The sequence below is a fragment of the Euleptes europaea genome, chromosome 17, assembly GCF_029931775.1.
Source record: "Euleptes europaea isolate rEulEur1 chromosome 17, rEulEur1.hap1, whole genome shotgun sequence".
Classification (NCBI taxonomy): Eukaryota; Metazoa; Chordata; class Lepidosauria; order Squamata; family Sphaerodactylidae; genus Euleptes; species Euleptes europaea.
Genome location: NC_079328.1, coordinates 41655899 through 41679636, shown reverse-complemented (window position 1 = coordinate 41679636; position 23738 = coordinate 41655899).

The window sequence follows — 23738 nt, the reverse complement described above, 5'->3', positions numbered from 1 at the left end:
CCTGAGTTTAACTTTTAAAAGCAAGTGTTTCTTTTTAAAATTCCTGGGTGCCCTGGGAAGAGGAGAAGTGCAAACTTTCTCTTAGTAAGAAAACCAGGAAGAAGGATCAATGCGGACTGTCTGCCAAGTCTGATTTTCACTATTTCTATGTAATTCTGAGTGATTGTGGAATTTACAGGCTGCTTTAATGTTTTGATGCTTGTTTTTTTTTCGCTCTTGTAAATTGTGGCCCAACTACATGCCAGAAAGTATATTGAAGTTTTACTAATTAACCTGTAAAATAAGGTGTGGTTATTGACCGATTAATTCTGGGTTTTTTTTGGGGGGGGCCTTTAGTTGAATAACATTTAAATAGGATTTTTATTTGTTTGCTTTTCTGAGACAGGGAACTAGTTTTCTCCATGCAGCTTGATCAGACCTAGAAAAATATAAAGCAAGAAAATAATATTGGAGAAAAATATGCAATCACAACCATTTGTTCTGAATGCAAAATGAAAATGGCAGGGAAATCCTCAAAAGCTCGCCTTGAGTGCAAAACTTTTAGCAATGTCACTGTTTTACCTTTTTAAAATAGGGAGGGGCTAACTTGTTAGTTTCTGTGTTTGCTCCTGGTTTAAGAAGCCTGCTCTGTTGAGTTATTGCCCCCCCAGCAGTTGCAGAGAAAAATTCCAGCAAAATTGTCTCTTGTATTTTTGTTCCTCCCATTGCCCATATAATATTCTCTCCATCAAATCATATTTTATACAGCTGTCTCATAGATAAGGGGGGGAAACCCTTACAAGGTATACCTAAATGCTAGTATTATTATTTGCTAGTATTATTTTGTTTACAGTCTTTCAAAGATGTAAATGCTATAATTTTTTGCAGCACTCTGAAGAGAATAACTACTTTTATTATCAAGGTACAGTACAAACAAAATAGCTTTCGATTGTAATCAAAACATAATGTGAAATAAAGCCGGTGGAATAAACAAATGGACTTTTGGGGGGCGAGAACCATTTAAATGGGCTTGATTTCCCCCCCTCCCCCTTTGGTTTTATTCAGACCCCCCCTCAAAAAAAAAAAGCAACAAAACCAACCTGGTCTTTAATTATAGGTAATACAAATAGGAATAATCGCCAAATATAACGGGCTGTGGTTATGTGGATCATCCATAATGTGGATGGTTAAGGCTAATGCCGTCCCTCCCCCAGGTCAGACCTGGGTTTCAAGAAGGGATTTAATTAACTCCTAGGGGGGCAGTTAATTCTAGCTTAATAAGCAATATATTATATTCATTGTCTCCCCGTCCCTCTTTGGGGGATGTGCGTCCTGTTAATAATTTCATACACCAAATGGAGACCAGAGCCTTTTTTTTTAAGCCTTAGAGAGAATTGTGGGAGGGGGGGGGGAGAGGCAGGTGGGTTTCTTTCCTTCCTGAGAGGTGTCAGAGCCGTCAGCTGGGCCTTTATTGCAACTGACAAATGGAAGTCTGGTTTGACAGCCGAGCTGGTCAGTTTCCACGGGGAAGAGGTCTGTAGAGAGAAGCTGGATATCAGAGGGGCGGGGCGAACCAAGCAAATGCAGGTTCAAAACCTGGCTTCGGCTGCTGGGTTTTCACTCCCCACCTATGTCGGGAGGAATGTGTGTGTGAAGTGCCATCAAGCCGCTTCCAACTCATGGCGACCCTATGAATCAAAGTCCTCCAAAATGTCCTATCTTGGACAGCCGTGCTCAGATCTTGCAAATTGAGGGCTGTGGCTTCCTTTATGGAGTCAATTGGGAGGGATACAAGGCTAATTTTAGGACGGCTGAGATCCTATACAGGAAAACTAAAAAAAAAAAAAAAAACCTCTGACCAACCCTTGGCCTCTCTTCGCTGAAAACACTGCGTGGGGGGGGGGGGGACCAATCTCCAGAGAGGGTAAAAAAGGAGCAGGGGAAACGCAGCCATCGGATCTCCTTTTCATACTAACTCGCCGCCCCGTCTAAACGCCTCGGCGTCCCCATTCCTTATCCCTCTAAATCCTTATCCCTCTAAATCCATCCACCCAGCCTATTAAACGACCCTTATTTTGCAGAGTCTCGCCTCCCCGAAGGACCCTCCCCCCCGCATAGGTTCGTAGCCCGGGGGAGATTCGAACCCAGGACTTCCAAGCCCGCCTCCTGCTTGTGGGAAGAGGGACCCCCCCCCTTCAGCCGAGGAGAGAAAGAACTGTCGAGCTTCGGCGGAGATTCGTCTATCCCAAGAGGAGGGGGTGGTGGTGGCTTGGACCTTGGCCGCCTCTGTCGAGAAGCGAGGCGAGAAGCCCCGACGGCTGGACGGCGAAGGGTTAATCGGGGGAAGAGAACCGAGGTGGCCGCGGGAGGGTTATCTACTGGGGGATGGGGGGGTCTCGTTGGCTCTCGGGCTTGTTGGAATTGGGGGGGGGGCAGGAGGGGCTTCGCGCATGAGCTGCGCCGGACGCCCGGTTCTCCCCGACGGCCCGTCGGAAGCGGCTGGGGAACCTCTCTCGGAGCTGTTCCTTCCTTCTCTGAGAACCGTTGAAGGAGAAGGAGAAGAAGGATAAGGAGAAGAGGAAGGACAAGAAGGAGGAGGAGGAGAAGAAGGAGGACAAGGAGAAGAGGAAGGACAAGAAGGAGGAGGAGGAGGAGAAGGACAAGGAGAAGAAGAAGGACAAGGACAAGAGGAAGGACAAGGAGGAGGAGGAGGAGGAGAAGGACGAGAAGAAGAAGGACAAGGAGAAGAGGAAGGACAAGGAGGAGGAGAAGAAGAAGGACAAGGAGAAGAGGAAGGACAAGAAGGAGGAGGAGGAGGAGGAGAAGGACGAGAAGAAGAAGGACAAGGAGAAGAGGAAGGACAAGAAGGAGGAGGAGGAGGAGGAGGACGAGAAGAAGAAGGACAAGGAGAAGAGGAAGGACAAGAAGGAGGCGGAGAAGAAGGACAAAGAGAAGAAGAAGGACAAGGAGAAGAGGAAGGACAAGAAGGAGGAGGAGAACAAGAAGAAGGACAAGGAGAAGGAGGAGGAGGAGGAGGAGGGTTGGTTTTAATATGCCAACTTTCTCTACCGCTCAAGGCAGAATCAAACCGGCTTAACAATCCCTTTCCCTTCCCCTCCCCACAACACACACCCTGTGAGGTAGGTGGGGCTGAGACAGTGTGACTAGCCCAAGGTCACCCGGCTGGCTTCCTGGGTAGAGATGCAAGAGGCGAGCCACGACTCCCATGTGCAGACTCATCCCAGCTTTTCCTCGCGTTTCTCTCTCCCCTTGTAGACTGCATGCGTAAGAGAGCCAACGTAGGGGGGTAGAGGCCGGAGGGTCCGACTCGAACCTGGGAGGCCCACATACGAATCCTCCACTCTGCCCGAGAAGCTTATTGGGTGACCTTGGGCCAGTCACTCGCTCTCAGCCTAACCCTACCTCGCAGGGTTGTTGGGAGGGTAAAATGGAGGTGAGGAGAAGGAGGTAAGCAGCCTCTGGTCCTGATTGGGGAGAAAGACAGGACTTAAATGAAGTATGGTATGTAAATATATACTGGTGTTTACTCGAAAGGAAGACATCCCCGAATGTGAGACGACCCTCTTAAAAATGTCACAGGCACACAAATTATTCCTGGACGTAACTGTAACTTGCATGCTATTATAATAAGACCACCACCTTTTTTTTAATGGCATACCTGGGGGGGATGACTAGTTTTGCATTTGAGTAAATACTGTACACATACATTTATAGCCATTGTGAACATTGTAAACCTGGGTGCCCAGGCAGGTACATACACACATGCTTGGTTAAGAGAGGACCCAGGACATTTTTAATGGATCAAATTGATGCCGATTAGTTGATTATCCCTACCTTCTACCATACCTCCCTTCCTTCCAGTTAGTCTTGGCTTCTTGGCCATTTTCTTGGCAACGGATCTCTTCACCTGTCCCTCTCTGTCGGACTTCATGAGAGGCGGTTATTCCAGGCAAGCCAGGGCCAGTCATTTATATGCTCTACCCGCCCCCCCCCCCAAATACACACACAGACCCCACCCCCACCCCAAGTGGGAATTCCTCGCATTGTGGCCTTCTTCGCCAGAGGGGATCTTGTGTTTGATGAGTCTCCTCCGCTTTGCCCGGAAGCGAAGTCTGTAAACGCTTTGATGGGGGTGCCGGATTTACGTATAAGCTAAACAAGCTATAGCTTAGGGCCCCACTCTCTTGGGGCCCCCAAAAAACTTTTGCCAAATGCCAATGTGTTTGCATTATTAAGTTCTTGTAGGTTATCCGGGCTGTGTGACCGTGGTCTTGGTATTTTCTTTCCTGACGTTTCGCCAGCAGCTGTGGCAGGCATCTTCAGAGGAATAACACTGAAGGACAGTGTCTCTCAGTGTCAAGTGTGTAGGAAGAGTGTCTTCCTACACACTTGACGCTGAGAGACACTGTCCTTCAGTGTTACTCCTCTGAAGATGCCTGCCACAGATGCTGGCGAAACGTCAGGAAAGAAAATACCAAGACCACGGTCACACAGCCCGGATAACCTACAAGAATCAATGAACTCTGACCGTGAAAGCCTTCGACAATATTATTAAGTTTGTTATGAATAAAAAATCATTTTAAGTTAGAGCTTAGTAATTATTTCACTATTAATATACTTTTTAATTGTATTTCAGTTCAACAATTACTTTGATAAAATACATATTTTGTTATGGGCAAATGGCTTTAGATACCTATTAGGTCCATAAATTAAAATTTAGCATAGATGCAACACAAAAAACAGCGACAATTTGTTGATGACAAAGGACAGCTGGACATATAAAGGCTCCATTACCTTCAATAGCTTAGGGCCTCATCAAACCTAAATCCGGCCCTGGCCGGGTGGGGGTGGGGATTCGCCAAAGGTTGCCAAGGCAGGCAGAGATTCTGCAGAGGATCGGGTTGGGGGAAGCTGGGCCTTGCTGCGGCTCACCTCCCAGAATTGCCAGGGCCGCAAAGGGGAGTGCTTCTCAAGAGACAGTCAAAACCGGAGGCGAAAAGAAGAGGGGAAAAAGCTGTTCCAAAAACAAAGAGGCCCGCTTGAAAACCAAACCAAACGAGGGGGGTCTGCATCATACTGCAACCTGTTTATGCCTGGGTGGTTTTGCCTGGGATTTGCCACTCTGTAGATGCACATTTTCCCCATCCGAATTCTCAGAACTCTGCCTGGGGGCTTATTATTGAGTTTTGAGAACTTGGATGGGGAAAATGTGCAAATCCAAGGCAAAACCTCCCATGCATAAATGCCCTACAAGAAGACAGGAAGGTTTCAGGCTCCGAATGGAAGCAGTGTGTGTGGGGGTGGGGGGGGGGATTGACTGTCTCATCAGACTTCTCCTCGCACACAAACACACCCTCCCGATCCTAAACCCCATGGAGATGGAAACGGGTCCTGCAGGTTTAAATTCGCATTGACCTCCAAGTGACTGTACTGACCTCTGAACTGGACCGATGCAGATAGGAGGGCCCTTGAAAAGGGGAGAGTGGAAGAGTCCTCCAAAGCATCCCATTTCCTACCTAGAGGTATTGTTAAGGCCAATAAATAAATAACGGTCAACTGAGTGGGAATCACACAGATCTGGAATCCGTGGACAAACGCGACAATATTTCTCATAATTTGACAAATAGGGGAACCTTTCATTGTAATTTTTTTAAAAATCTGTGCTTGGAAGTTCAGATTTTTTTGCATTAAAAAAACCCTTTTTGCTCGACACCCCCCCCCCCCATTCTGCCTGTGCATTACAGGCTAGTGTGGGCGACTAAAGATAACAGCATCTGACTTGAATGAGCCAGGAATTGTCCTTCAAAAAATAATAGATCTCCTTTTCTCTAGTCCATAGTCATTCTTTCCCTTCACACAGTACTATCAATGTTGTCAATCTTACAACAGCCATGGAAGGTAGGCTGGTATTAAAGGCAGCATATAAATAAATAATAAATATTGTTTAAATAAGGTGTGCTCCTGTTTGCGTGTATGTGGCGGGGGGTTTGCATAAGTCCACCTAGGGAGTCCAGGGCAGAAGCCAGATTCACAGTGCCTTCCTTTACAGTGCCTTCTTGATTCAGGTAAGTCCCAGTGTAAACTCTCCACCTATTTCAGGAGAAGATTTTTGCAGTCCTGTTCTATTTCGTCCTCAGTTTCAGTCTTCCTGTCTACCTGAGCAAGGTGGTAATGGCCTCCGTACCCTGAATATACTACAAATGGGCCTTTAACAATTCTCCTACCACAATAAAGAGACCAAGATGTCATTGTACATTTCGCGTCCAATTCCTGTGATTTCCTTATTAAACACACGCACATCTGCTTTGCCGGTGGATTATATGAGCCTGCTCGGAGACCTCCTCACAGCCAGCCTCTTTTGGCACCTGCCCAGACATTCATTAAGCAAACCCTGAATCATTATGGTTTTATTAGACCAGGTTAAATAATCCACACACTCAGCAAATCTCACACAGGCAGGGGAAGAGGAGCATGAGTGGAAGAGGGTAAGAGAAGAGGATTCTTCCGCTCCCAAAGGTCAGCAAAAAAGAAACTTTCCTCATTATTATGAATAATTATGTACAAACAAGGAATTGCAAGGGGGAATTTGGAGATCTCCCCCCCCCATCTTTCCCTCTGCTCAGATTCTGAAATGTCCAGGGGTTTCCTCAGGCCAGTTTCTCTCCCTTTGCCCCTTTAACTGATGCCCAGCTGCCTGCAACATTTCCTCTCTTCTGGAGAACTTTTCAGCCACAACCAGGCCATTTTAAAGGAATTCTTACCCTTTTGGTTACTTGATAAAATCATATTTTTCCAGCATACTTGGGGGTAGTCCCTGAGCATTTAGAGACACCAACTTTTGTTCCAGTGTTTGATTTATTTCAGTATCTGTTTTATTTATTTATGCAACCCCACTTTTCTCCACAAGCAGCCTAATGACATGCTTCTCTCCTCCTCCATTTTATTCTAACAATAATCCGGTGAGGTAAGTTAGGCTGGGAGAGAAGGACTGGCCAGGGGTCATCCAGCGAGCTTCTGTGGCAGAGGGGGGATTTAAACCTGGATCTCCAAGATGTAGAAGAAGAAGGGTTGGTTGTTATATGCCAACTTTCTCTAAAACTTAAGGAAGAATCAAACCAGCTTACAATCGCCTTCCCTTCCTCTCCCCACAACAGACACCTTGTGAGGTAGGTGGGGCTGAGAGGGTGTGACTCGCCCAAGGTCACCCAGCTGGCTTCATGTGTAGGAGTGGGGGAACCAACCTGGTTCACCAGATTAGCATCCACCACTCATGTGGAGGAGTGGGGAATCAAACCCAATTCTCCAGATCAGACTCCACCGCTCCAAACCACTGTTCTTAACCACTACACCATGCCGAGGATCCTAGCTGGACACTCTAACCACTACACCATGCTGGCCTAGCCACATAAATTCTTTACCACTAGCCAGCTGGTGCCCTGACCTGTATGGCCCAGGCAAGCCTAATCTTGTTAGATCTCAGAAGTGAAGCAGGGTCGGCCCTGGTTAGTATTTGGATGGGAGACCACCAAGGATGTCCAGGGTTGCTATGTAGAGGAAAGCAAGGGCAAACCACCTCTGTTAGTCTCTTGTCTTGAAAACCCTATGGGGTTGCTGTGGGTTGGCTGTGACTTGACAGCACTTTACATGCACAGACATCCAGTTGGGTTGAAATTCTTAAGGACTGCACCATAACAAAAGCCCTAACTGGCTCCCACCCCACTTCCTAAAAACACTTGGTGGGTACTAGAAAATGAGTTAGCGGGTGCCATGGCACCCATGGGCACCACACTCGGAATCCCTGTGTTACACATTGTAGCCCACAATTCTGTTCTCTTTATTAAATCACCATCTTGAACTGCTCCATCATAATGTAGCTTTATTGCCTTTTAATGTGAGTACATTAAACAAATAAACCTCCCAATATTTCCCCCAGCAAAGTGTAGGGATCTGTCTCTATTTTCCTAATCTCTGCAGTACTGCCTGCCTGCCTGCCTGCCAGTGGATACAAGCAAAACATTCTCCCCTTTTCCTTGCATGGCCAGTCACACACATGCACTTAAACACACCCAGAAGACCACAAAGGGGAGAGGGGGAGGGTCCCTTTATTTGTATGAAGACAGCCAATTGCAGGACCTGCCTTCACATTGGCCCCAGCCACTTCCAGGAAACACATGGAGGGAACACGCTAGAGCAACTGCTCTATGAGGAGCAGTTTAAATGCTTAGGGCTGTTTAGCTGGGAAAGAAGGTGGTTAATGGGAGATATGATGTGTGTGTGTGTGTAAAGTGCCGTGCCGTCAAGTCGCAGCCGACTTATGGCGACCCCTTATGGGGTTTTCAAGGCAAGAGACTAACAGAGGTGGTTTGCCAGTGCCTTCCTCTGTGGGAGACATGATAGAGGGCTATAAAATTATGCACGGTATGGAGAGAGTGGACAGAGAGATGCTTTTCTCCCTCTCTCATAATACTAGAACGCAGGGTCATCTGCTGAAGCTGGAGGGTGAGAGATTCAAAACAGATAAAAGGAAGTATTTCTTCACACCAGGCATAGTTAAATGGTGGGACTCCCTGCCCCAAGATGTGGTGATGGCCGCCAACTTGGAAGGCTTGAAGAGGGGAGTGGACATGTTCACGGGGGAGGGGACTATTCATGGCTACTAATCAAAATGGATACTAATGATACATCCCTATTCTCTCCAGGATCAGAGGAACATGCCTATTCTATTAGATGCTGTGAAACACAGGCAGGATGCTGCTGCAGCCGTCTGGCTTGTGAGCTTCCTAGAGGCACCTGGTCGGCCACTGCGTGAACAGATTGCTGGACTCGATGGACCTTGGTCTGATCCAGCATGTCCTTTCTCATATTCTTATGAGGGTGCCAATGAATGTGCCAGTGGGTGAATGCTAATGTAGGTGTTAGATGGGGGGGGGAGTCATCTTGTTTGAAAATAACAGATTCCAGCAAGGTCCAAACGTCACTCAAAAGACTGGAGGGAAACCCTGGCTTTCTGGGGAGCATTGCTGAGTGGTAGCACAGTCCCTGGCATTTCCAGGTAAAAGCCTGCAGGTGTAGGTGTGAGGAAACCATGGAAACTTCATGCCAATCAGAGTCCACAGTTCTGAACTGAGTAGATCAATGGCCATAAGGCAGTTTCATACCTCCAAGCTCGTCCAGGTTTATTGCAGCAAGATATCTTGTGCAAGAATGTTGTAATCTTTCTTTTTAATGCTTAAAAAAAACACCAACCAGTTATTACCTTTTATGAGCATTTAATCTGTTTTCCTTGGATGTGAATAATGTCTGGTGCCATTAAGCACGGCAGCGTAGAGTTGAGTTCCCCGTTTACATGGAGAGGAAATGCTGGGGCCTCCAAGTTCATTAGCATGATTGGCGTGGGGGAATTTTATGAGCCATCTTGCTAATGGTAATGAGCGTCCTTGATTGATTTCTAATGTGAAGATAATTACCAAGATGAAAGTGAACACATAGACACATAGCTATATTTCCAATATAGATATATTTTTTGCAACCTTTAACAGAATTGTTTTGATTTGGTTTTGGCGAGGGAGGGGCAAGATCAACCACTATGGAAAAGGCGTTTGGAAATGGAAAAGGAAGTCATTTTAGAATCATAGACTCATAGAGTTGGAAGGGACCACCAGGGTCATATAGTCCAAACCTCTGCCCAATGCAGGAAATTCACAACTACCCCCCCACACACACACAGTGACCCCTACGCCATGCCCAGAAGATGGCCAAAATGCCCTCCCTCTCATGAACTGCCCAAGTTCATAGAATCAGCATGGCTGACAGATGGCCATCTAGCCTCTGCTTAAAAACCTCCAGGGAAGGAGTGCTGACCACCTCCCGAGGAAGCCTGTTCCACTGAGGAACCACTCTAACTGTTAGAAAATTCTTCCTAATTTTGTACGGCCCCTCCAAATACTAAACCAATTCTTCTGTCAATCAGAGGCGCACGGAGCTGGAGCGAACCGACTGAGCGCCTCTCTCACTCTGCAGGTGTTCTGCTGGCAGCAGCAAAACAATTAGGAAGAGGGTAAAATAAAAACGGGAGGCAGATAGGGAGATTTCCTGTCACTTGTACGGTGAAGGGTCCTGGGGGCTTCTCTTGTATGCATTTGAACATTGCCCAGAAATGGCTGAGAGTGTATTTCACTCTTGCATTTCAAAGCCTTTGGAGGTTTCCATTGGGCCCCTTCCCTCCACATGCCAAGGTGTGTGCACAAATATGTCCAAGCCACCTCCAAACTGGAGTCACACCGGTGCCTTTGATGAAGTGGGTCCACCACAAAAGCTTACGTGGTGAAAGGAAGTATTTCTTCACTCAAGGCATAGCTAAATTGTGGAACTCCCTGCTCTAGGATGTGGTGATGGCTGCCAACTTGGAAGGCTTGAAGAGGAGATGTTCATGGAGGAGAGGGCTATTCATGGCTACTAGTCAAAATGGATACTAGTCATGATGCATATCTATTCTGATATATCTAGATCTGAAAAGAGAAATTCAGGTCCAACTGAACCATATGGCTAAATATGCTATATGCATGTGGTCCCCATCATGATGCCATTTCCGTGAGATCCCTGTAATGCTCTCTTTTAAAATCCATCTCTTGACTCAGGGTTTGGTATCTGTTATGGCAACACTTCATGGGAATGTTAATCTCTCATCCTCATCATTCCCTTTAAGACGGAAGTTCCCTTCCATGGCAAACCTGCAAGTAATTAGAAGAAGTTAGTTTTTATATGCCGACTTTCTCTGCCATTTAAGGGAGAATCAAACCGGCTTACACTTACCTTCCCATCCCCTCCCCACAACAGATACCCTGTGAGGTAGGTGGGGCTGAGAGAGTGTGACTCGCCCAAGGTCACCCAGCTGGCTTCACGTGTAGGAGTGGGGAATCAAACCCGGTTCTCCAGAACAGACTCCACCGCTCCAAACCACCGCTCTTAACCACTACACCACACTGGATCTCACATCACACTGGCTGGTTCTTGTACATTTAGTGTAGTCCCTTCAGATAGCTTCAGTATCCAATATGGAACATAGAATCATAGAGTTGGAAGGGACCACCAGGGTCATCTAGTCCAACTCCCTGCACAATGTAGGAATTTCACAACTACGGTACCTCCCCCACACACCCCCAGAGACCCCTCCTCCATGCCCAGAAGATGGCCAAGCTACCCTCCCTCTCATAGAATCAGCATTGCTGACAGATGGCCATCTAGCCTCTGCTTAAAAACCTCCAGGGAAGGAGCACTTACCACCTCCCGAGGAAGCCTGTTCCACTGAGGAACCGCTCTGTTAGAAAATTCTTCCTAATGTCTATATGGAAGCTCTTTTGATTTAATTTCAACCCGTTGGTTCTGGTTCGACCTTCTGGGGCAACAGAAAACAACTCAGCACCATCCTCTATATGACAGCCCTTCAAGTACTTGAAGATGGTTATCATATCCCCTCTCAGTCTTCTCCTCTTCAGGCTAAACATACCCAGCTCCTTCAACCTTTCCTCATAGGAGTTGGTCTCTAGACCCCTCACCATCTTTGTTGCCCTCCTCTGGACACGTTCCAGCTTCATCTTTCTTAAATTGTGATGCCCAAAACTGAACACAATACTCTAGGTAAGGTCTAACCAGAGAGGAGTAAAGCGATACCATCACTTCACGTGATCTGGACACTATACTTGTTGATGCAGCCCAAGATCACATTTGCCTTTTTAGCTACCGCATCACAGTGCTGACTCATGTTCAGTGTTCGGTCTATTAAGACCCCAAGATCCTTTTCACACACACTACGGCTAAGTCTCCCCCATACTATAATTATGCATTTGATTTTTCCTACCTAAATGCAGAACCTTACATTTATCTCTGTTGAAATGCATTTTATTGGTTTTAGCCCAATTCTCCAGCCTGTCAAGATCATCCTGTTGGACCCAAACCAATGGGTTGAAATTAAAAGAGTTTCTGTCTAGACATTAGGAAGCATTTTCTAACAGTTAGAGTGGTTCCTCAGTGGAACAGACTTCCTCGGCAGGTGGTAAGTGCTCCTTCCCTGGAGGTTTTTAAGCAGAGGCTAGATGGCCATCTGTCAGCAATGCTGATTCTATGACCTGAGGCAGATCATGAGAGGGAGGGCCATCTTCTGGGTATGGAGTAGGGGTCACTGGGAGTATGTTGGGGAGGTAGTTGTGAATTTCCTTCACTGTGCAGGGGATTGGACTAGATGACCCTGGTGGTCCCTTCCAACTCTTTGATTCTAACTTTTAATAAAAGAAATAACGCAAACTGCCCTTAGGGATGCTGTGAATTTGGTGTGGAACATGTTCAACAGTCCAGCTTACCAATATTCACTCATGATGATCAGACATGAGTCGACCACTGGATCTGTTTGATTCAGCACTGAATGACCTGAACCCCTGCTATTGGCACCTCGTGGTCATGCCAAGCAAATTGCTTCTGTTTAGGTTCATTCCTCTAAGTGGAGCCCTCAATTGCACCAACCATCTGTTCTTGCCAGCATGGTGTAGTGGTTAGGAGTGGTGGAGTCTAATCTGGAGAACTGGGTTTGGTTCTCCACTCCTCCACATGAGCAGTGGTCTCTAATCTGGTGAACTAGGTTGGTTTCCCCACTTGTCCACATGAAGCCAGCGGGGTGACCTTGGGCCAGTTACAGTTCTCTTAGAGCTCTCTCAACCTCACCTACCTCACAGGGTGTCTGTTGTGGGGAGAGGAAGGGAAGGAGATTGTAAGTCAGTTTGAGTCTCCTTAAAAGGTAGAGAAATATAAAAACCAACTCTTCTTCTTCTTCTTGCCTTGGCCATCCACACCAAATTTTGTTTCAGGATTATGATCTAAGGAGGGAATAAGTTGGTGGGTACTTTGAGGTGAAGCACAGAGGAGTCTCTATTTAAAGAATGGGTTTGCTAAGATGGGAGCATCTGGGCCTTGATCTAGCTAGATCATGAAAGCTAAACAGAGTTGGCCCTGGTGAGTACTTGGATGGGAGACCACCAAGGTAGCCTATGGTTGCTACTCAGAGGCAGGCAATCGCAAACCACCTCTAACCTGAACTGAAATCAGCCAGGGAAATCTCTTGCCTTGCAAACCCTATGGGGTCGCCAGAGGTTGGCTGGGATTTGAAAGCACTTTTCACCACCAGCTGCGCTTACAACTGCGCTGTACGAGTCTTCCTTGTTTCTTCATGGCCTTGACATTCCCTTCTGAACAGTGACAGTATGTTTCAACACCCACCATTTCAACACTCTCTCAACTCCTCTGTCAAATGAATACTGGCAAACAAAAAGAGTCTTGCACGGTTTGTGCCTGTTAGAATGGCAGAAAATCTTACTGCAGGCTTTTAAAATTCTCTGGCTGATTTCAGTTCTCATCCTGTTGAATTCTTTATTATTTTAAAACATTTCGATGTCATCAGATCAGAATGTCTGTTGGACTGAGGCTTCCAAAAAAATTTCCCTGGTGTTTGGAAAGGACTACTAATCCAAGTCAACAATGCTTGGTCTGCATCAACAGAAGAATAGTGTCCAGATCACGTTAAGTGATGGTATCGCTTTACTCTGCTCTGGTTAGGCCTCACCTAGAGTTCTGTGTTCAGTTTTGGGCACAACAATTTAAGAAAGATGTAGACAAGCTGGAACGTGTCCAGAGGAGGGCAACAAAGATGGTGACGGGTCTGGGGACCAAGTCCTATGAGGAAAGGTTGCAGGAGCTGGGTATGTTTAGCCTGAAGAGGAGAAGACTGAGAGGTGATATGATAACCATGTTCAAGTACTTGAGGGGCTGTCATATAGAGGATGGTGCTGAGTTGTTTTCTGTTGCCCCAGAAGGCCGGACCAGAACCAACGGGTTGAAAATAAATCAAAAGAGTTTCCATCTAGACATTAAAAAGAATTTTCTAACAGAGCGGTTCCTCAGTGGAACAGGCTTCCTCAGGAGGTGGTAAGCTCTCCTTCCAAGGAGATTTTAAAGAAGAGGTTATATGGCCATCTGTCAGCAATGCTGATTCTGTGACCTTAGGCAGATGATGAGAGGGAGGGCAACTTGGCCATCTTCTGGTCACTAGGGGTGTTTGGGGGGAGGTAGTTGTGAGTTTCCTGCATTGTGCAGGGGGTTGTACTTGATGACCCTGGTGGTCCCTTCCAGCTCTATGATTCTATGATTCTGTGAATGCTTATCTAAGAAGCACATTCTAGATTCTCAGAATACCATGCATGAGAACAGCTCCTTACATAGCATGAGACTACAAAACCCATCATGTAGTTAGACTGTGAGAAAAGACTTGAATGCACAGATGCATTTAGGGGCTGTAAATGAAGAAACCTGACAAGGGAAACATGACTGGCTGAATTCTATGGCACATGGGTTTTCAGAAAACTCAAAGGTGGAAAGGTGGTATTATACATTCTGAATTTTAAATGTTCTTAGCGTTGGCTGCATAGAAAACAACACAAGCACGTCCTTCTCCGACTGCTGAGTTGGTGCTGTCAGTTTCAGAACAATTTTTTTTTCTGATCCTGGCGATAAGAAAGAGAGTCTGCCATCAATACTCTCCAAGATGAAAAATTAGCTATCCTTGACCAGTCAAAGTTTTTATTTTGCTGGAGAAGGATGAGAGGATTTGCTTTGTTCCTTGAGAGATTAAATTGCTCTGCAGGCATGTCATGTGGAAATGGTTCATGGAGGAGGAGAAAAGCTGAATCGTTTTTGAGCATCTGCTTTTTACGGTCCGCTGTGTGTCAGAACGACATTAACTCATGTATCAAGCATGTCACAGATTTGTTATACTTTTGGAATGTCAGCCTGCTTTCTCTAGGAAGAGACTGCCACAATTGCTTCCTGGGCCATTGTTGGGATTTCAGAATGGTGGTGGAAAAAACTCATTTAAAACTTGTTTATTTTATTGGCTGTCAATTGATGGATTTGATGTAATTTTTTTTCCTTTCCTTTTCTTGCGTTCAACAGAGACCTTTTGCACACGCTGGAGTTACTCCTGACTTTCTTGGGAGTCGATCCACAAGTACAGGAATTGGTTTGGGTGGGGGTCTTCTGCCCGCTACCCCCCTGTGTATCTTTACAGTTTTGGAGACAGTTTATTTTCTTCTGCATGTGGCTTAAATAATGAGGATTTCAAGGGAGGGTGCTGTTGTCAATGGTGGTGTTAGAACACCCCCATTTTTTAAAAATGGCCCTAACATAGCAAGATAACACTGTAGTGTTGCGGTAGTTTAGGCAGGTTCCCTGAATTCCCAGGTTTCAATTTTTAAAAAAGTAAGTCTGTAGCCTTTTTTCTCACAGAGATATGACTTTTTCCTTATATCTCCATGAGGGAAAAGGCTCGAGAAGTACTTTTCTTTTAAATGAAAGCCGGGAATTCAGAGAACCTGCTTAAACTATCAACCCTACAGCATTATATTGCCATTTTAGGGTTCTTAAAAATGAAATCACTCATCTGGGGTGGGGAGTGGTTTAACCATGATGACAGTCCAATCATTGAAAAGTGGGCTGGAGGTGGGTGGGTCAAAGGAAACTGATAGAAACATTATGCACCAGGAAAAAGCCAACTCAAAATTGGCTTCCAGAAAACCATAGGGATAAAAGTGGTGTCAAAAGAGCTGAACCCCCCCCCCCCATTGAGTCTTCTCTACTGGCTGCAGATTTCCAGGGTCTCAGTCACATCACCTACTGCCTGGCTCTTTTAATTGGAGATGCTGGAGATTGAACCTGGTACATTCTGTGTACCAAGCCGATGCTCTACCACTGAGCCTCAGCCTCTCTCCTCATGCCCTTAGGAAGATAATTGTATTTACAAGTAGCCAGCATGGTGTAGTGGTTAAGAGCGGTGGTATGGAGCGGTGGACTCTGATCTGGAGAACCGGGTTTGGTTCCCCACTCCTCCACATGAGTGGCGGATGCTAATCTGGTGAACTGGATTTGTTTCCCCACTCCTACACATGAAGCCAGCTGGGTGACCTTGGGCTAGTCACACTCTCTCAGCCCCACCTACCTCACAGGGTGTCTGTTGTTGGGAGGGGAAGGGGAGGTGATTGTAAGCTGGTTTGATTCTTCCTTACGTGGTAGAATAAGTCGGCATATAAAAACCAACTCTTATTCTTATTCTTCTTTTCCTTTTTCTTCTCCTTCTCCTTCTCCTTCTTCTTGAAGACCAAGAGGTGGTGGTGATACAGGTGTGTTGTGTGGGAGGCAGAGAATCTGAGAGTCTGGGGCCATAGCTGAACAGGCTCTGTCCCACATACCCACCAATCAAATCTATTAATACAGCCATACAGAAGAAGGCATAAGTACCGGTAGCTGATTTTAGATCACAGGTAGGCCTATATGGGCAGAGGTAGCTTCTTACACATCCAATCCATTATCTGCTATTGACAACCAGAGTAACAGAATACCTTGTTATTTTAGTAAAAGAAAGGGCTCCTTGGCCTTTTATCGTATTGAATAACTATCGATCTGATCTGTGGGCTTTTACTTTCCCAAATATATTTCTCAAACAGCAATTGCAATTTTCTAAGCTGATCGTCTTTCAGTCCAGTCGGTAGAGATCAGAAATGTACTTGGCTGCAGGATGTGATAGTTGGCACAGGATGAGATTCACAGTGGTGAAGTAAATACACTCAAGAAGAGTCAGTCCATTACTGTGTCCAGTTTTGGGCTCCACAATTTAAGAAGGATGTTGACAAGTTGGAGTGTGTCCAGAGGAGGGTGACCAGAATGGGCAGAGGTCTGGAATCCATGCCCTGTGAGGAGAGACTTAGGGAGTTTGGTTTGTTTAGTTTAGAGAAGAGAGGAGACATGATAGCCATGTTTAAATATGTTTAAATATTTTAAATATTTGAAGGGATATCAAATATGTTTAAATATTTGAAGGGATATCAAATGCCAAGAAGATCGATTTCACATGTACACATGAAGCTGCCTTATACTGAATCAGACCCTTGGTTGATCAAGGTCAGTATTGTCTACTCAAACCGGCAGCAGCTCTCCAGGGTCTCCAGTGGACGTCTTTCACATCATCTACAGTCATATCCTTTAACTGGAGATGCTGTGGATTGACCCTCAGGCCTTCTGCATTGCCAAGCAGATGCTCTACCACTGACCCACAGGACCTCCCTCAACTACTGTGCAGGTGCAAAAGCTGCCATAAGGCAAGCAACGCTGCTTGGCATGGTGCTCACATTGGGCAGTGAATTGCAAAGGTAAGGTAAGCCACTCTGACAACTCTATGATTCTATGAATCTAACAGCCCATTCCTGAAAAGTTGGCGTGCGGAGTTGGCGGGGAAGAGGCGCAGAGGCGCCTGTTCCTAAGCCGATTTGCGCATGCCGCGGGAACAAAAAAAGCCTTTTCAAGGCTTTTTTTTTGTTTTCAACGGGGCCAAAAGCCCCATTGAAAACAGCAAGGCTGCACCTGCTCAAAAGCACCCCTGTGCTGGCGCGGCAAAAGCACCAGAACGCATCCCTGTGCCGGCACGGCCTCTCTACGCTGTTGCCGGCGCCATGGAGAGGCTGCGCCAGCAGAGGGGCAAGGCGCGATTACACGTACCTACGCTGGCACAATTACACGTACCTACACTGGCGGCGAGGTCACGCCGCCTCCTAAAGGGTTTCATCTCAATTTTCAGGAATGGGCTGTAAGGGACAGAGGGGAGGAGGCAGACTATCAGAAATGTATTAGGAGTCTGCACAAGAAAGCATTGGCCTTTCTGTTCCTGATAGCTTGTGTGTAGCCTTTGTTTTGCAGTTTGTCATAAGAGCCCCCATCATTGTTCATTACTTATATATAAGAAACAGTTCTTTTTAAAAAAAATAAAATAAACAATTCTAACATTTCAAGACTGAGTTTGAAAGTGAGTGTCCACTTCCCTTGAGCCGTCTAATGGCAGGGAAGTCTTGGAAGACGGAAAAAGGAAAAACAGACCAAATGGAAGAGAGGACGCTGCATCAGGTGAACCGGAAGGAGGATACATTAGAGCACAAGTAAAAATGGGGAGGCAGAGAGGCAAGGAACTTGGCTGTCTTTTACATATATTAACCATTTATTTCATTTACAATATATGGAGGTTTCTGCTGAACACAAAACTATTTGCAAGACTGTTTGCAGCAATGTGTAAATACAGTTGGAAACAATCTATAGGAAGGTGGTGTAGTGGTTAAGAGCGGTGGTTAGGAGTGGTGGACTCTAATCCGGTGAACTGGGTTGGTTCCCCCACTCCTACATATGAAGCCTGGTGAGTGACCTTGGGCAAGTCACAGTTCTCTCCGAACTCTTGATATATCCTTAACTGGTAGAGAAAGTTGGCATATAAAAACCAACTCTTCTTGTTCTTGTTCTTCTACCACTTGAACTACCAAAAACAATCATTTAAAGTGTATTTGGAAGGAGTGAAGATCCCCATTACATCTCAAATGCCAAAGAAAGGAAGGCATTTTCTCCTGCCTATGAAAGATATGAACATGGACATCCTGGGAGAGAGTATTACACAACTCTGGAGCCACCACTAGAAAGTACTTGCTTCTTGCCTTCCCCAAAGAAGACACAATACACCATGTTGGCTCCTTAATGTCTTTAATGGGCTGTTAAAAATATTGTAATGGTGCATTTTCAAGGACTTCCTCCAAGGTTGCCCTTTTATGTGGGACTAGGGAATGATCTGGAAAAACATGAGGAAATATCATCATTGGCACTGACCTGTATGGCCCAGGCTAGCCCCATCTTGTCAGATCTTGGAAGCTAAGCAGGGTCGGGCCTGGTTAGTACTTGGATGGGAGACAAGTGAGGAATACCGGGGTTGCTATGCAGAGGCAGGCAACAACAAACCACTTCTGAGCCTCTCTTGCCTTGAAAACCCTATGGGGATTGCCATAAGTCAGTTGTGACTTGATGGCACTTTCTACGACCATAGCATCATTGCCATGGAGCAGATGCAGATGTAAACAGTGCCACTGGGAATATTATTGGACTCTATGAGCTGCTCATGTGAACACATGAAGCTGCCTTATACTGAATCAAACCCCTGGTCCATCAAAGTCAGTATTGTCTACTCAGATTGGCGGCGGCTTTCCAGGGTCTCAGGTGGAGGTCTTTCACATCACCTACTTGCCTAGTCCCTTTAACTGGAGATGCCAGGGACTGAACCTGGGACCTTCTGCATGCCAAGCAGATGCTCTACCACTGAGCCACAGCTCCAAAGTTTGCGGTGAATGAGGCATATATAAAAAATGAATTGGCCTCAATATGCATCCCTTTCCTATACCTTTTCCTTCCTTCCTTTCATCACTTGTACTGTCTCATGCCTTACTCTTTACAAGTACAGGGAGTGTTAAACATATTGGAATAAATCCCCAAACTATACCTAATCCAAAATTCCGAGTTTGGGGAGAAAGGAAGAGGGCAATAGGAAGAAAAGGAGGAGGGAAGGAGACACAAGAGTTACATCCTCCACAGATAATGAATTTCATTTATGAACAGGCGAAGACGATTCATGAAGATATCAAAACCTTCATAAAGGCCCGATAATAAAAAGGCATCTCGAAGACACAATAAAATAAAATTTAAAAAGCCAGGCGACTGTACAAAAGACATCAAATTAGACTTCAAAAATCGTTGACAAGAAAAAGAGCCCCAAAGGGAAGGAACAGCTGGACCAAATGCAGATGACAAGAGGTTATTCGGAAGACTTGCAAATACATTGCAGATCCCATTAGTAGCAATCAGAAGCCGGCGCAAAAGGGAGCACGTGGGGGAAGACGGGTCACGCGCACATTCCTTTGTGCAGCAGAACGGCAAATAATCACAAGCTCTCTCCATCGGGTGCTGAGAATCTGAGGCAACTGCAGAAGAGCCATCGATTTGACAGGGACAAGCGCTAAGCATTTTGTAAACTTTGGACGCCAAGGTGGCCGCAGCCTCAAAGAGGTCACCACATTTTCACCCCTGGAGGACTTCGGTTCGGAACATTTACATACGACGCCGTCTATTAATAGGAACTGCACACCCAGTATCCCAGGAGTACGATGCGAGCATCCCGCTATAGACAAAAACGAAGCTCTCTTTCATTACTTGGCTTGTCGGCAGCAAAATGAATGGAAGGCGGTTTTAATATGCTTCATTCCCCGAGCTGGAGCCCTGAGACCAAAGCTATACCTCAAACATTGCGAGGGCAATAAAATGTTATATTTAACTCATGCAGTCACTCCCGTTGGAGCACTGATACCCAAAGGCCCTGTGCTGTTTGTTCAGATTTTATTTAGGTTATAGGTCCTTGGCCAACGGTGGTGTACACAAGGAATGCAGGCCTCCAAGTAATGATTCATTATTTTATTTTTTCCCAGTTCCTAGCAGGCTGCATGCTTTCTTTGCCAGAGTGTTTATCCTAGGATTTCTGGGCTGCATCCCAGTAAACCACGCAAGGGAGGGTGCTTTTAGAAGGGAACAGGATTGTAGACTATTCCACTGTTTATTGTATGTACTATCTTGCTCTTATGATACCGTCTCCATTTCTGTAATTTCTCCCTTTTTTTTTTTTTGCATGTATCATGCCTAATGCTCTTTTTTTGCATTGTTTCTAATTTTTGTGTTCCTAGGTTTGTGGTGAGGAGCCCCGTGGAGCAGAGTGGTAAGCTGCAGTACTGCAGTACTGCAGTCCGAGCTCTGCTCACAACCTGAGTTCGATCCCGACGGAAGTTGGTTCCAGGTAGCCGGCTCAAGGTTGACTCAGCCTTCCATCCTTCCGAGGTCAGTAAAATGAGTACCCAGCTTGCTGGGGGTAAAGGGAAGATGCCTGGGGAAGGCACTGGCAAACCACCCCGCAAACAAAGTCTGCCTAGTAAACGTCGAGATGTGACGTCAAAGATTGAAGATCTTTTGATGGGTGGTCTTTTGCAACACCTACATGTTGGGGAGACTTGGTTGCTATTGTTGCTACAATGAGGCTCTCTTGACACCTGACAAGTTTGACAAGCCTGGTTATTAGTCACTCAAAACGGGATCCGCAAATAGAACAGGGCCGCAGCCACAACTGCTGAATTATTTCCAAATCAAAACCCGCCTCTGAGGGTAGGTGGTACACCATCCTACTACAAATGATGCCATTTGCGGCGGAAGCCTGGAAAATTGGCAACGTACAGTATATATCGTTTCAGCCCAAGAAGTGGGGTAATTGTGATGTATTGAAGGAGGTATTGTAATAAAAATAGAAGCCATTAGTGGATACTCTTTATGTCATTAGCACTTAGTGGTTGTGGGTTGCCGGATATATTTTTTTTTTACACTCATAAAACTGTCCCTGCTTGCCGCTAAGTCAGAGGCGCTGATATAAATTTGAAGACTGAACAATACAGAAGTTGTAAAGCGTTAAGACTGTAAATAGGGAAACGGTGCTAGAAGGACAGCCGCCTTCTCATATCAGCAGAGCAAACATCTATATTTGTGTTTTATGGTGGGTAAAAAATATCCAGCATCGCATTCAGACAGAGCTGTTTTCCAAAATTCTCCGAATTTCATGTTACCTATTCCTGTTTTTGTCATGTGTACTTTTCTTCGGTTACATCTGGTGAGTAAAATAGCTTCCCTCCTAGACATAACTAGTTGGGCTTTGCTGATCCATGGTGCTGTAAACTCGAGGCTAGACTACTGTAACTCTCTTTACATGAGCCTACCCTGAAAGACATCTCAGAAACATGTACAAAATGTGTCTGCTTGTGTGTTGACTGGTGCATGATGGTACAAACACATAATACTTGTTCTCATAGTTGTGTATTTATTTCCAAGTTGAGTTTTAGGTGCTGATTCTTAATTTAAAGCCCTTCATGACCACTTATCTGGTGGTGGAAAGTACCCTCAAGTTGCAGATAACTTACCCTGTGACCTCATGGGGTTTTCAAGGCCAGAGACAAACAGAGGTGGTTTGCTATTGCCTACCACTACATAGCAACCCTGGACTTCCTTGGTGGTCTCCCATCCAAGTACTAACCAAGGCCGACCCAGCTTAGCTTCCAAGATCTGACATTGGACTAGCCTGGGCCATCCAGGTAAGAGCCGCTTACCTAGAGGAACATCTATTTTGGTATGGATCTGGGCACCAGCATCTCTGAAAGGGGTATAATGCTATAGAGTCCACCTTCCAAAATGGCCATTTTCTCCAGGTGAACAGATCTCTGTCACCTGGAGATCAGTTGTAATTCCAGGAAATCTCCAGCCACTACCTGGATGTTAGAAACCCTACCCTCGTACCTATTAACAGCTACATGGGGGTCAGAAATTCAAGAAGTGAAACTTCTTTCTTCATTGCTGAATATGTGTACTAGAAAGTTGTGCCTGTTGAATTCTGTTATGTAGCTATTAAAGGCATGGGAAACCTGCCGGGGGGTGGGGGGGAACCCAAATAAACATCGGAACCTTACTTTTGATAAATTGGTTTATAGATTAGTCTGAGAGGTACCCGCCAGGGGAAGACATTACACGGAAACATTATCTTTCCCTTACAAAGCATATTTTTGTTCCTGTTGATATGCAGCAAGAGTCTTTCAAATACATTAATCAGATACATTGCCTCGTCAAAGGAATTTTTGGCAGAGCTGTTTGCGCGCATCTAAATTCGGCAATCTTTTAGAAGCGTTTGTCTTCCTTTCTGACTGTTCAGGATTCAGTGTGACTCTCTAATGCGCCGACTGTGATCGACGTTAAACCCTCCCTCTGTGTCACAAAGTGATAACTTAGCTGAGAGAGCCTCCCCGCCGAGAGAAAATTTCAGAGAGGGGAAAAAAAATATGTGTCAGAGCGATCGGTTCAGAAATAAAGGCGTAATTAAACAACGCCACGTTTTCTTTTTGTCTTTGGTCACCACAAAAGCTCCCAGGCTTGATTTGAAGAGTGAAGAGTTCACTCAATGAAGAGTGATCTGAAATCTACAGGCTGCATTAGGGTTGCCACCGACGGGAGGTTTTTGGGGTGGAGCCTGAGGAGGGCGGGGTTTTGGGAGGGGAGGGACTTCAATGCCATAGAGTCCTATTGCCAGAGTGGCCATTTCCTCCAGGTGAACTGATCTCTATCGGCTGGAGATCAGTTGTAATAGCAGGAGATCTCCAGCTAGTACCTGGAGGCTGGAAACCCTAGGCTGCATCCTGCACGAGGCCTTTAATGCAGAAGTCGGATGCTGTGCGCGGAGCAGGCCTGCACGGCTTTTAGATTGCTGTTGTTTTGCCTTGCATTTCAACTAAAAATAGCTCCCCGTAGTGATTTAAAGTAATAAAAATCATTAGAAGCCGGTGGATAAGAATGGACTATATTGAAGGCTGATTGAGGGGGCTATTCCTAGGAATTTGAAGGAGGCATTTATTAAGACCTCTGCTCAAAAAAAAAAAAAACCTTCATTAGCTAGGGTTAGGATTGTTAGCTCCAGGTTGGGAAATACCTGGAGATTTTTGGGGAGGGCCTGAGGAGGGTGGGGTTTGGGAAGGGACTTCAATGCCATCGAGACTGTACAAACAGGGGCATCCCCCTACCCTTGTGCAATCTCAAGTAGGATTTCAATGACTTGAACAGCAGCTGCTTGGGCAACCAAAACTTACGTTGCACTGATTCAGACTAGGGTGGCCAACTTCTAGGTACTAGTTGGAGATCTCCTGCTATTACAACTGATCTCCAGCCGATAGAGATCAGTTCACCTGGAAAAAATGGCCGCTTTGGCAATT